Source organism: Bactrocera oleae, chromosome 6, assembly GCF_042242935.1.
Source record: "Bactrocera oleae isolate idBacOlea1 chromosome 6, idBacOlea1, whole genome shotgun sequence".
Lineage (NCBI taxonomy): Eukaryota > Metazoa > Arthropoda > Insecta > Diptera > Tephritidae > Bactrocera > Bactrocera oleae.
Genome location: NC_091540.1, coordinates 8,971,087 through 8,987,262, shown reverse-complemented (window position 1 = coordinate 8,987,262; position 16,176 = coordinate 8,971,087).

The following is a 16,176-nucleotide window of genomic DNA, read 5'->3' as shown; positions in this document are numbered from 1 at the left end:
CGGTGGGTTTATTGAAGAAAATTGCTGTTTTTATTGTTGCGAAAGCGTGTAATATGAACGATAAATGCATAATTGCTGTTTTGCATGGAATTTCCAAATTGTTAAATTTTAAGGAAAATATTGACATTTTTATAGCAGTTTGTGTGAAGTTAAAATTTTGCATTACACGGCGTATGCGTAACTTGAAGTTTGGTTAATGCCGTTAGGGTCTATAAATGACTGGCATGAAATTTTTGCAGTTTTATGCAGCAAGAAAAATTGCGTTCTTTTCTACCACCCGGTGGGTCTTCGATTTAGTCTATCGCCTTCATATATAATAATCAAAATTGAATTTCCTATCCCATAGTATAATCTTACAAATGTCATACATTTTCAGTTTATGTCAAGTTGGTGAGGTTTCTATGACTCGAAAACTTTTTTGTGAAAAATTAGGTCGATAATATTAGTATAATAGGGGTGTTGATATTGGCCCAAAAACTTGATGTTTATAAATTTCGAGTGGCACATGGCGTTTGAGTAATAATTTTCACAAAGTATGGCAGTACATGGCGTATGAGTAACCTATCGTTGCAAAGGACGATCACAGTTCAATGTACAATGAAACGACGCTTTATCGACTCCATATATTTTCTATATAAATTATAAGATATGGTGAAGTATATTTGAATATGATAAATATGTTATAATGAGAAAGGAGCAAAAACCACCGATAAAGTTTAACACAATGCAAATCCATAATTTTGCGTGATACTTGCAGAAAAATAAAGCCAAACTGTAACACTTCCCTCTTATAAAATTTATTTATGCTTCGTTAATCCCTACGGCGTAAGCAATAAAAAAGCAAAACATTTGCATTTTAATAATTAATTGCACTGCAATCGAATGATAAATACTTCAACTTGCCGGTTGAATGTCAACTTTTTCATTTTGCGCTTAATAATATTTTTTCTTACGTCATTTGCGACTTTTAAAGCGTCATTAAAATATATCTACGATATGCATGTTATGGCACTTTTTCACAATTTGCAAGGGTAAAAAAAACAAATAAAAATAAAAACTGTTTTAAAATAACGTCTGGCGTGCGGATTTTATGTATGTATTTTTATTAATATATATGGTTATTTCTGTGCGTTGGTATGTCAAAATGTAAGCGCGCAATCGAAATTAAAAATTCATTATAATGAAATATTTTATTGAATTTATTAAAAATGCAGATATTGTTCGCGCCTACTCGCCGCCGGCGCCAACGCCATTGCCATGCCATCAAACAGGCACGCCAAGGCAAACACTTGTAGTTGTGCGTGTACATATGTATGCGTATTACTTAAATGCAATTGTAAATGTGTGTGCAGTTTATTTATAAATAAATATGCAACATGCATTCGATTACACAATATTGGTGCATTTTTGCTCAACGCCTTGGTAAATTTATTTTTCGCTTAAATTGCCCCAATGTTATTGCTTGATGAGTTGAAAAAGTAGTTTTCGATTGTGCGTGCGACCGCCTGGAAGTAGGCAATAAAATTGCAAAGTCACACATGGAAAATGTACAATTACCGCTTTATTTATTTCATTTGATATAATTTATTTTTCGTAAGCAAATACGAGCTGCTTACTCATGTAATCTCAGCTGCGTGCATTTTGCGCGCTGTTTGCTCTACTGCTTGGCATTTATTGCATTACTTCACTCATTGTTTTAAAGCTGCTTTATTTTAAGATTTTTTTTTTGTTTGAATTTTTGATTATTTATTATATTCGGTTCTGAGTTTCTAAAATTAGCAATATTTCTAAATATTGTGTTAGCACGCCATACTATTGCTTTATTTATACAATAGCAAATAGTAACTTACAGTCTATTTTTATAAAAACTTGACTAACTACAAAATAATTTTGTTTATCTAATTTTTTTACTTTTATCGGTCACGAATAAGTAAATTTAGCATTTTATTTAATTTTATTTCCAAAAAGTTATGCAATTTGCAGTGATTTTACTTATGCGCCTGTAGGTATGCAACGCTTTATTATACCCCTAACAGGCTATATTAAGTTTTACGAAGTTTGTAACACTCAAAATGAAACGTCGGAGACCGTATTAAATATATATAAAAATATTAGCGTGACAAGCTCTGTCGATTTAGCCATGTCCGTCTGTTGGTCTGTCTGTATATACGTGAAATAGTCGCTTCAGTTTTTGAGATATCTATCTGAGATTTGGCGCAAGTTTTTTTTTCCTCCAAGAACCTGCTTAATTGTCAGAATCGCCAAAATCGGCCCACTAGCGCATGTAGCTGCCATACAAATTGAGCGATCGCAAACAAGTGTTTGTAAAGAAACTTTTTCATTTTCCAAGATGGCTTTACGAATTTTGGCATGAGTTATTGCCTAAGGAAGTTACGCAAGTAGTGAAGAAATTGCTCAGATTACATCACTATGGCACAATACAAACTGACCGATCGGAAATAGGTGCTTGTATGGGAATATGTTTCTTTTGACGGGATTGATTCACGAACTCTGACATATTGGCTAATTGCGCAATATCTAAAGAAATTGTACAGATCACATCACTATGGCATGTAGCTGCTATACAAACTGAACGATCGGAATCAATTGCTTGTATGGTTAACTTTTTCAAACAAAATGGTGTCTTTACTAAATTTGGTATAGATTTGATCGGTCAGCAAAATCGAGTGCTTGTAAAGTATTTTTTGTATTTGTGAAGTCTAGGAAGTAAAGCCTAGGAGTAACTCAAGTTAACTCTTTTTTGCATGTTTTTTGTTTTCTTTTCTTTACAAATTCAAGCAAAGTTGTGCAGTAAAGGCTAAAATCAAGTTTAACAATTTGTATTGTCAAGTTATTGTACAAAAACTTAATTAAAGAAGTCGCTTATATATTTAAGGACGTTTCTCTTAAAATGCATATATTACTATGTGTTGATTTTCTTAAAAGGCAGAAGCAATTTTGCGAGTTTCGTATACAACTTTTTAAGTCAAATGATAACATTTTTCATTATGGGCATAGTTCTATAATACTCTTCTGACGATTCATATTGGGGTTAAACTGTGCGTGGGTTAAAAAATTATTAAATATAAATTAAAAAATTATTAAATATAATTTTTTTTTATATACGGGAAATTTAAGCTAGAATATGTAAAGAAATATATAAATTTGACTCTTTTTCAGCATTTAACGAGCACTTATACTCTAATCTTACTCTCTTCTCTTAATGTCACCCTTGGTTTTTGCTTTTGGCTTGATATTTTCATACCAAAGGAGTTTTTTATTTCATACATTTTAAAGTTTGTGTCCCAACAAACCAAAATCTATACAAACAGATATGAATTTGTGCCAACAGTGAGCTCAAACATGCTAGATAAAGGTCTTCAAAAACACGTGTGTTTCAACCCACAATAAAGTTGCGCATACGCCACGTTGTACGCTAATTGCGCTACAACGCTCATTCTAAAAGAAAAACAGAAGTAATAAAAATCGATGAAGGACACTAACCACAGCACACAATGCAGTTAGCAGCGTGAAATTCGAGCAAACTAAAAACTAGTTACGAATGGTGGGCGAACGTGAGTGTTTGTGGCGAAAGCGTGCGATGCGAAATATCCAGCACAAACACACACACGCTATCAATGCGAATTTTTGCGCGCGCTAATTTTAAAGTTTCGACACACACAAGCGTTGTGCCGCTAGTGGTGCATATCAGTGCAATTAAATAAAGTAAAACAATATACTCATTTTCCAACTAAAAGTGTATGTGTGTGGGCGTGTATGTGCGCGCATGAGAAAACGTGTTCTGCGAAAGTTTCGACTTTTGATTAATTACACGCATCCGTAAAATACGCGCTGAATTGCATTTCTAAGCAGTTGTGGCGGACGCGAGTAACAGAAAATCGTAAGGATAAACTTGCTTAGTTAGCCTGCGAAAGGATAAATGTGTTGTTGGGCAAGGTAAAGGGTATGGAAATGAGTGTGGTTGTGCGTGTGGCCGCAATTTAAAAAACATGTAGTCTGCCAAAAGCGTACAGGATGTCGACGCTAACAAATTTCGCCACTCAACCTTTAGTTGCATACTTTCAGGCGCATACGCAATTTTTAGCTGCCAAGTTCAATCAACTCTCCTGAACAATCAGCTATCGCTCCTTATTGCTTATTGCTGCTCATCCTCTACACTGCTGCCCACTTTTCGTACACAACTTGGCAGGGGAAATTCGCATTCACACCAATTGCTTATGCGGCAATAAATCATTTCACGCAATCCGCCGGCGTCAGCCGCAACGCTGTTTGGGTGTATATGTGTGTGTGTATTGGTTTTGAAAATGCGTGGCGTCTATCAAATGAGTGGCAATTTTGTCAGTGCGCCAGTGGGTGTGTGTTACTGATGGTGTGTACGAATGTGAGCGCTGTTGCAGTAGTGGTTAAGTTTGGTTTGTTGTTAGCCACAATTTAGTTTAAATTATTGCAAGGTTAACTGAGTTGCATGCACTGAGGGTCTGAGTATATCTAACACGTATGTGTGTATGTGCGTGAGTAATTGTATTGAAATTTTATCATGTTTCACTGCCAAATTACTTCTGTTTATTGACTTCATACTACGAAGGCTTAATAATGGTTTTCGATGAGTGAGGTTATTTTATAAATTTAAAGAATTTAAGCTGAGTTCGGTTGCTCTCTCAAAAAATTTAGAATTAACATAAGTGGGACATGTTATTTTGGATAATACTATGATATTCCGAAATAGCTATAAAAACTATTATAAAAAATTGAATAACGAAGAAGTTGCGCTTAAACCATAAAATAGACGCATCTAATCTGTTGACTGGCAAAAATGAGAGAACTACCATTACAAAGAACCGGAAAGCCATTTTCGTTATATGGAAAATTATTGCTCAGGTATAAAGAGGCGGTTGCAGTCAACTAGGCTAAGTCTGCGTACCATAATAAATACTTCAGTTGCTTACTAATGAATATTCAGGCAGCAATTAAGGTATTACGCCTCAATACCAACTCCTCTCTGATAAATTTATAGAATGAGGCAATCAACAATAAGACTAGTGGGACCAATGAGATTCGGATATGTATATTGGCTGTTCGCGGCCTTCCAGAGCTGCTTTAGATATCAGTCGATGAAGAAATATTAGTTAATAAATTTAATTTAATATTGGGTGTCCGCAAAATATTGAGATTTCACCTTAAGAAAACAGCTATGAAATGAAATAAAATACCGTCGGGCATGTGCTACGCTTTACGAAGCTCTAAAACATTACCTCGCAAATGCCCAGCACTTTGCTTTAACAGTATACTTTGTCATAATATAAATAGCATAAATAATATAACTATATTCTCAAGGTTTCAAAATTTGTTTATATATAAAACACATAGGAAGTAATATTATTCAAAGTATACCTCACCAGAATCTACTTGTCTAACATGCATATCGTCTTTCAACGACTCTTGGCTTCAATTTATATGGCAACTAATTTCCTTGCCTTTGAATGGCTACTTTCAAACAATTTAAAAATGCAACTTGAGTGACTTTCAAAGATTGTGCAAGCCTTTTTTGTGTTTGGCAAAACGCTTCATCAAATAATGCTGCCAGTTCTTCATCTTCTAAACCACTTTTGTCACATTCAGTCAGCTAGAGCAGATTCACCATGATCTTCCACCAAAATACGTTCACTTTCGGTTGAGAGTTTCTTTACATTAAGATAAAGTAATGAAGAAGTACTCTCCAGCCACACAGTTCGACATATTTGAGTTTTGTTAACGCTTCAAATAAATGACATATACCGAAAGAGACGCAGGAGGACATAGACTTTAAAATGCGTGTTCGGAATATTAAAACCATGAAATAATAACTAAGTTACGTCATATCTTGGCCAACCGCATGTGCATAGTTCTAGATCCAGTATGACTCACCCCTAAAAAATTACTGAATCTTCAGCAGCTTTCCGCAGAAATCGAAGTATTGTCAATAAAAAGTACATACCCACACACTTTAACTTACTAAATAGTTCATAGTTTTCTCTATATTTTATACGTATTGAGATTATTAAATTTACTTAGCTAACATTTTGAAAATTTATTAAAATAATATTATTTTTGCTCTTTTTCTACTTGCAGGTAAGTCAAAGAAATAAACTCCAAAGTAAAAAACCAAATAAACAAGGTAAAAAATTGGCAGTAACTTTTCAGATTATTTGATGTGCGCAAAGAGTGTTATTCTACAGAGTAAATACACTTAGGCGAATAGAAAATATTTGAATACAAGCAGCTAGGCAAAAATGTATACAAATAAATATTTACGATAAACCAAAGAGACACATAAAATTTCAAGCGATGTCCAAACTTTCATTGCCCGACTTAAGAGCACTAAAAGAAATAGTAAAAAAAATGTTTACAAAAACAAAAAGCAAATCTAATATCAAGTGTTTGCACTGAAAGCTAAGTCTTAGCAAAACTACAAGTTTGCGTACTTACGAGCTAAGCAGGCGGCAGCCTACGAGCCAATGGCAATTTGGTTACTCATACGCCATGTGTGACCAAAGCAACGCAATATCCGGCAAGTTTGCATACGACAGTCAAGTAACTTGAACAAAAGAGAGAGAGCAAGAAAAGCAGTAAAGTGAGTGAGTATGATAAAAAATGTGTGTTTCAAGCAACGAAATTGGAAAACAAAAGCCATGCCAAGCAACAAAAAGCAAAAGCAATAAATAAACAATGGAAATAAGCAATGCTTGACGGACAGGCAAATAAATAATAGTGTGTAGCAGTTGTCGGCGAGTGCATAAATTTGTATGTGTGTGTGTGCGTGTGTGTTGACATATGCACATGTGTGCGTGTTTTCGTATTAATCTTCTTGTTGCATTGTTTTTGCTGTTGCTTGCCACTTGCGCTTGCACTTGTTTGTGCATTTGTGGTTGGCTGTGCGTCAACTGCTAACCGAAAATGCCATGTACCACTCGAAATGACACTTGAAGGCGTGCAAATATCCGACCAAAAAGCAAACAGCATGCAGCGAAGGAAGCGCAAGTGGCAGATGAAGCACGAGAAGAAGAAGAAGTGTACGCAACGGGTACGGCGGTAGGAGATGCCAGAGAGGAGTGACAAATAAGATGCAATAAATTTCCAGCTTGCTGTACTTGAAGTAGTCAAACACTAGGCAGCAGAGCAGTAGTGGCGTACAGAACTCTGTATTTAAGAAAAAAAATTTAATGAAGGCATATAAGGATTCAAACTTTTTTTAAAGAAATTTTCAGAAGTAGTGTCAACAACCTACTGTTTTATATAATTTTTTTGTTGCTATCACTTTGACTGCACTTAAATTACAATGTCAACGTTAAACTACATGGTTCTCAAACATTTGTAGACAAATAAGTGGGCGTGCCTGCTTGTATGATCGTCGAGAGGTTGGTCAAAGCATGTGTTCAACAAATGCTACAATTGAGTGTCTAGTTGTGTATGGTATATATGCATACTTGATTTTCTTGCTGGCAGCTCGCTTGTAGGCGTACACTTTTGCGTCAAGCTTGGCTAGAACAAATTGTTTTCGGAAACTTATCGCAGGAAAATAATAAGTCCTTTGGTGGTCAGTTAGCTGTTTATAAATTGGCTGTTAATCTACATGACAAATGTCATGTGTGACAAATACTAACGATGGAAAGGAGAGAAAACTGTTATTTTCCGTTCAAAAAAGTAGGAGAAAAAAATAATATTATTTTTTATAAAAAGCATCTAAGTAGCCTCCGCGTTGTTTTTTCGAGGGTTCGTCGTTGCTAACCGAATGAAGTTAAGACGAAGTATAGTACATTACCTGGGTCACGAACCCCACATGTGGCATTTAGATAAAAATTTATTGTCAATAACTGAGGTGCGAAACGCCATAACTTTTAAAAATGCTGCCTTACCTTTCTTTAACCTAGCATGACCGCACTTAAGTTAGCTCAATTTAACTTAGCTGAACTTAACTGAACTTAACCTAACTGAATTTAACTAAACTGAACATCATTTAATTTAGCTTATTTTATTGTAACTTAAATTAATCTAACTTAACTTAACATAACTTAACTTAACTTAACTTAACTAAACCTATTAACTTAACTTTATTCACATTCACATTAATTCATTTAAGTTAATAACTTCAAAAATTTTGCCTTAACTTTCTTAAGCTCAACATAACCTAATACGTACATATGTAGGTATATGTAGCGGAATTATTGAAACTATAATTTATAAATATTAAACCTAAGTTTCAACTAATCTTTATTACTTTAAAGAGCAGCAAAGTAACTGCGAAGTGTTTTAAGCGACTACCACATAGATAAGTACTAAAAACACATATGAGTTTGACAATAAGCGGTTCAAATGCACGGAAGCCAGCTAACACTTCTTTAGAAGCGCAGCTCCGCAAACTCGCATTTCCTTAATGTTGCTACTGCGCGCTGCTGGCAAAAAGTTTGCGCAATTTACACGACGAGATTTCGCAAGTTGCTCTAAAATAAATTTACGCATTACAAACTCGCCAACTTAAGTGATAAAATCAAAGCAGTTACCAGCAGGGAGGCGCCATAAAAGCTGCATTAAAGTTAAGTAAACACTTGCACGCATGCGGAAGACCAACGCTACGCTCGTAGGTGTGCTACTATTCGCCGCTTTGATCAGGTGGCGTTGGCAAAAGTTGGTGACAATTTTCGCACAAAATGCGCCTATAAATTATTGGCGTCTCACCGAAAAGTGCACGACGCTGTAATGAGGTAAACGCGGTGGCAATCGCTGGTAGTTGCATGGCGCATATAAGGCACTACCGCAAAGTTCGTTAAAAGGTGGACTCGCGCTTATGTTGGCCGGTAGTTGCTGCTGGCATTAAGACTGTGCTGCGCTGTTTAACTTTTCCCGGTGATAATTCGGTGTAGCGGTGCTGAAAGCTCTTGCTGCTCCGGGTACTTTGCAATAATCACATAAGCGGACAGTAAATTATGTATTAAAGTGCTGCGAAAACAAAGTGTATTTAAAAGCGAAGTCATTTAAGAGAGTAAATTTTCAAGTAAATTTTGTACAGCTTAGTTGTTTCAACTTAACATAACTTAACCTAGCTTAACATGACATAATATAGAATAACTTCACGTAACTTCACGTAACTTAACGTAACTTAACTTAACAAATTTTAACTTAACTTAACTCAGCTTAATAAAACTTAACTTAATTTAACTTTACTTAACTTAACTTAACGTACCTCAACTTTATCTTAGCTTATCTTAATTTTAACTTCAAAATGTATATCATTTAACGATAAATTAAACTCAAATAAATTTGTATTATATACATTACTTAACTTATCATAACTTAACATAACAAAACTTAACCCAACTTAATTCAACCAAACAAAACTTAAGCTAACTTAACTTAACTTAAAAACACTTAATAAAACTTAACATAACTTAACCATATAAACTTTACCTTAGTTACCATAAATTTTAACTTACAAATGTAAGCACCTTAGTTACTTACCAACTCACTTAACTTAATTACCTTAGTTACTTTACCATTAAAACGTAAAAAATTCCAAACAAGTTCAATTACATTCATCTCACATTTACTTAAGATTTTTTTACAAGGTGGCAGGATACCTTAGCAAATCTCAAATCCCGTCTTAGCTTGAATTTTTCACAATTTTTGTGCACAATGAAAATATGCTTCGTGCTTTCAATACTACTTTAATTGCCGCCAAACGTCACATAACTTAGCTTTAGCACAAAAACAACACTTGATTGAATGCCAAATCACTTAACCCAGATTCAAGTCGAGTGTAGGCAATCAGCAAACAAAATTGCAAAAATAATAAAAGCACAGTGGCAGAGACCCAGAGGCATAAGAAAAATGGCGAAAAAGCATTGACAAACATCATAAATGACAAATAGACGATATGAATCTTAATGACCAAAAACGCAATGACCGCAACGAAATACGGCGATTAGAGGCAGTGCAACACTGTGCAGCAGGGCTCGGCACAAAGAAATAAACAGTGAGGAAAAATAAAGAAAAAGCGGACGTTCGGGCATTAAAGCACCAGCGCGCGTTGCAGGGAACGTAGCCAAGAGAATATGACAGTAATATGCGCACAACAAACAGCAGCAAAATAAAATCGAACATAAAGGCGATGCAGACCAGCAACAATGTGGTCAACAATGAAAGGCCGGCAGCAATAAGAAAGCGTAAAGCATGTTTGCGGCAATAAAGCAAAACCGAGCACGTACATGTATAAGATTTGGCCTGGATATGCTTGCGTAATGGAGATATTGAGAAATGGCCAAATGTCGTGGAATATGAATGAAGCGCAGCGCATTTTAATATTTGGCTAGACAACAACAATAAACGCCAAAGATAATACATAATAACCAACAAAGGAGCAAAATTGCAGCCTGAAAGTAGGCTACGCTGCGGTTGCTTAGTAGAAATGGTGGTTGGTGTTGAACGAGTGGTGTTGGTCGTGCTTGCTACTTGCAACATAGCACTAACAAAAGTGCGGCGCATAACTTTCAGCAGATATAGGGTGTCTGTGAATGTGTGCTTCTGTAGCAATATGCGCTGTAGTTAAGTAAGAGGCGTGTCTGCATGGCAGCAGCCGCAATCGGTTTGTGGTGCATGCTGCTTATTAATTTCCTTTGGACAAGCGCCAAGGCAGCGCGTGCAGTTGTACACCAATACACAAACACATATATTTATGTATATGTGTGTGTGAATGCATATTATTTTTGTGGCAAATGAGGTATTGCCAATGGCATTAGAATGTTTCATTTTCGCCTAGATTGCCAACAATTGTTGCTGATGCACGCAAATAAATGAAATATTGTTGCATGCCACTTGGCGGCTGTTTTGTGGTGTTTTATCATTGTTGGCATTATTGTTGTTGTTATTGCTGTGCCGATATGGCCGATGCAACTTGTAGCTACAACTACCAATAACTACAACAACAACTACTGTAACGATTGTATAACTTGTCTAAGTGTGTTTTTGCTGTTTTTGTGGTTGCAGCTTGGCTGCTGTGCTGCGTGCGGCGCTGACACTGTGTATGCATGTAGCTCTATGGCATTTCGGGGTGCATATACATATTTGTGCAAAGTATTGTATGCGTTCATGCGGCGCTTTGGAGTATGCCAGCAGTGCTAATAAGCTGGCAAAGCACTTGCTTTAAGTGTGTCATAAATAATTTCGAGCAAAGAGCTATACAAGTAAATATATGGAGTGAGATTCTATAATAAATTTAATATTAACAAGTTAGCAAGGGGTAAGTTCGGGTGTAACCGAACATTTGATACTTTCGCAACTTGCAAGGATCAAAGTCTGGGAAACAACTTCAGGTGTTGGCAAAATTTTATATTCAACTAGGGAAAGTATCACCGTGATTTTACACATTTAGAACATGATACACTCTTATTAGAAAGATATTCTTTCTAATTAGCATTAAGATTTCTTACATATTGACCAATAGATGCGGTATAAAGTGAAACGGAAGTTCGAAAAAATTTATGTTATTCAAATGGAGTCTAAGGGAGGTGTTGACCCGATTTTAGTCATTTTTGGCACAAGTTATAGTTCGATGTGGACACATTTTTGACGTATGTTGAAATATATAATATTACAAGTATTTGTCAAAAGCTTTATGCTGATAACTTTATTAATGTTTGATTTGCGTTCTGTAAAGTCAAAGAACCAGTTAGGGTTTAAAAGTTTTTTATATGGGAAGTAGGCATGGTTCGTTCATTTTCACAGTGCCTAATAAGAATACTTGGGTAGGCTCACATATCAAATTTGTTTGAAATAGGTTATGTAGTTCCTAAAATATAAGATTTGACCTAAAAGTAAGCGCTGCCACCCGCATTGTCAAATTTTCAAATCTTCTCTTAGTATCCTTGTATTGTCATTATATGGCAAAAGTTCATTGATCAAAGTGGGCAATACATTACAGAATAAAGTTATTTAGTTCCAAAAAAAAAATTGTCTGTGATTTAAAACAAAAAATCCGCAATTACATAGTTTTCAACATAACTGCTATAAGGCGCGTGGGCGTAGTTATTCCCTGATTTTAGTCATTTAAAGTGGTGATTAAATAACTTATTATCGGTAAGATTGCTTAACTAAGCTTTAGCGGTTTGAAAAATATGTGCATTAAACTATTTAGGGGATGGGGCGGGGCCCACATTTAAAAAGTTTTAAGCCCACAGGTGATCTGGACTACTGCGAGCTCCTGTACAAAATTACTGTTTTGTTTCTTTAATAATTGCTTAGTTATGGCGCTTTATATGTTTTCTTTAAATAGCGTTTGTGGGCGTGACAATGGTTGGATCAAGCCAATTTCAATCTGAACTTCTCCATATAATACATACGTCTTCACAAGCTAAAGTCAACACTAAAATGCACCGTAACCGCCAATTACTGTGATAAGCATGCTTGCGAGTATATATTACCACAACGCTTAGTGTCTGCGCTTGCCTGTCTGACAACCTGCTAATGACAGCTGATATGCATGCTTTGTATGAAGTCATCACGCACGTACACCCACACATTTGAAAATAAATGAAAAGGCTGCTGATAGGTGCAATGCTGCCGCTGACAGTTATAAGGCACTCAAGCGCACCGAAAGGATAAAGCGGCAACAGCGAGAAAAAAGCAACAGCAACAAAAGAACAGCAAAAGGGAAAATATGGGAAATTGAGAGCAACTAAAATGGCGGCGGCGGCGGTGAAAATGGTATGTATGATAAGTGACGGTGAGCAAAAGACAAAACAGACAACAGTTAGTGTGTCACAGCGCGCACTCATCAAATGCAGTGTTTGCCAACATAACAACAACAATAACAATAGAACCTAAGCAATACTGCTTGCTGTTGCACTTGCAGCAGCAATGACACAATGACACTGGCAGTGGTGGCACGAAAGTGCGTTGAATTGCTGTTGGCGGCCTAGGCAGACGGAAAGAGTACAGAGAAAAGAAAAAAACAAAAACAAGCTCTCTAAAACACTACTGATCTGAAGCTGACAATGCGTTTGCCTTTACGTGCCACACATCAAGTCACACGGAAATGGTTGCACGTATTTGTGGCAAGCGTTTTCGTTATGTGAATTTGACTTTATGGCAGCACCGCAACTTTTGATAAATGCTTTAGAGCTGATGTTCGTATAGAAGTTCGCACAAATTCTTCGTAAAATAAATCATATAATTCCAAAACGACCTTGTTTTGTTATTCTGTGGAAGAAGATTCAAAATGTGTGTGTTGGCCATATAAGGACGAAACCCTTTGATTATACTCAATTTTTATACCCCAAAATGGGTATATTAAGTATGTCACGAGGTTTTTAACGCACTTAAGGAAAAGTCGGAGGCCCTATATGCATATATGGAGAAACCAAGAGGCACCTAGCATAATTAAAATTGTACTTTTTTACCAATATATGTAAAAAATATACAACGCTCAAAAAAATAAAGTTAAGCAATTATTGTCCATAAGCACACTCAATTTCCTCATATTGCACTTTTTACTCAACTAAACTGCAAAACAAGTCAAACATAACAAAGCCAACATGAAAAACACAAATCCATAATTAATAATAACCCGCTAACTGTTTGGTCTCAACATTAGTTATTTCAACCAAACGGTACTTAAAGTTATGCAGAAAAAATGTTACATATGTATGTAGTAAAACAAAAGTTACATAATCAAAGCAATACAATAATCACCACTCCTAGCAACTAAAAACATAAACTCAAAAACAAAAAACTTAAGAAACTTGCATCAAAGCAAGTGGCTGCCGCGACTTAATTGCATTCTCGAGTAGGCAGCAACATTAAAACGACCACCCAGACCATACAGGCAACGCAGCGCCTATATATATTACTCAGCACTCCAAGCGATTCCCAGTCCTTGAACTCAACACCGCGTGTGTGGCAACCCTCTCACCTTTTGAGCGCTCTATTCCCCTATGTATTTGCTCGCTCATTGGCATGTAAGTTTGCGTATGTGTGTGGGTGTGTGTGTGTACTTTACTATTGCAAATAAACTTTAATTAAATGTTACTCATACGCCCTGTCATGCAGAAGTAAGTAAATGCAATCGCAAATATGCTGGCTGCTGTTGCTGCAGCGCTTACACTTGTACTTGTGGTTTGCTAGTTTGCGGCGGAAATATTTGCTTCGAGTGATATATGTGGTAGCAGCAAGATTTATTTATGCATGTTACGGTATGCGTTCAGCTTTTGGGTGTATATGTGTGTGTGTTGGTAAGCACTTTCATGTAAATGCAGGCGTATGACAAGCTTTGTGGCATATGTGGCAGCGAAAGTGAAAAGGTGTCTCTAATTATATAACCTTAATGTGGATTTTATGCAAATAGCAGTTATCACAGACACACACACACACATATACTTACAAATTTTTGCCACATTAGTATCTGAGTAAATGCAAATAACTTCGATTTTCACTTACTTGTAGCCGCAGCTTGGTAAATAGGCAGGCATTATTACTATTTACACAGTGATGCATTTATTAGACAGCAGCTTACTTTGAGGCTCAGAGTCTGTTTTCTTTATTTTTTACACAAATTAATTTTATTTACGGTATTTTGTACTCATTTTTGGCTGCTATGTAGGGTTTGTAAGACTAATTTAAAATCTGTAAATAGCAAATTGAAGTTGTTCTCACATTCGGTAAAAAGAGTTTTTATACTAGGTTGGCTACACTATTTGAAATCAGTTGTTTTTCTTTCATAATCAAACATAAGAATTTTGAATAATTATGCATAAACTCAGTAATACAAAATTATCTTTTTTAGTTTAAAAAAAAATTTGATTGTTAATTTCTTTTAATATGGCAACCCCGTATTTGAAAAAATTGTTAAAAGTGTTTTATTGAACTTCCAATAATCTGTAGTAAAATCTCACATGAAGAATGTATGAAGATAGCAAAAAAAATTGTTGAAAGGTGGCAACATTTTACAAAGTAACTAATTCAGTAATAACGCGTAAAAGAAGAATTTATCAAAAGTGGTTTTAAGCAACTTACAATAATCTGTTGTAAAATTGCATAAGAAAAATAATAAAAAAAAAACTATGGGAAGCTGGCAATCAGTTCCAATATACATATTGTAGAAAATTCAAATTTGTTAAAGCCTCTATTAAATAGCTTACTAAAACTGTAAAATTAAAATGTTGTTGCATACAAAAGTGACATTATCGAAACTAATTTTAATTATAAAAGTGGCAACCTCATTTAGTAAATATTATGTGTATGTTGAAAAATATTAACAATAAATCAGTTTGTATATTTCTTTCTATTGTACATATAACTTATTGTGTGAGTTGTAGTTATTTGAAAATATTTGATATATTTTTTTAAACGTGGCAACCCTAAATTTACAATTATAAGCATTACATATTTTTATTTACACACTTTTGTCAACTTTTATGATAATATCGTATAGTGTTTAATGCTTAATAATTTAAAATGAAAGTTATGTTTTTTTAACAAATTGGCAACTCTCTTTAGTTAGAATTTAATGTGAAAAACATCGAAATTTTCAGATTTTTATACATATCGCGTATTAGGCACATTTTATTTTAGCTTTAGTTAATATAACACATAAGTTTAGGTTACTTTAAAATCTTTTTGAATTTTTTCAAGTGGTGGCAACGCTAAGTTTTTTACACTAAGCAGAAAAAATATTTACTTACCAGAGTTTGGCTACTTGTAGCAATATTATATTTGTGTGAAAAACTGAATATCTTAAATTTCTGCATAATGTTGGTAACCCTGGTTTTTATTGTTTTTGGCTTTTTTACCGTAAAGTAAAAGCTTTCTCTTAGAAATATCTTAATTATTTTCTGATCCAACTCAAGTTTCCAAGCCTTAAGATCGACTCGCAGCGCTTATAAATTTGTTTTGAAGCCAACGAGACGACTCACTGCCCATAATTGATGCGTTATTGGTAATGTGTTGCTCTGCTGAGTGCCGGTGAAATCCCTAAGCATCCAATATAGGCGCATACGTAATGCCAACTGCCACTCAACGATAGCAATCTGTTGGCCAAGTTGAGCAGATAATGTATTAGCATAATATCGCCAACGCCAACTAAATTTGCGCAAATGCATACATGAATGTACACACGGGATACCGGGTGAC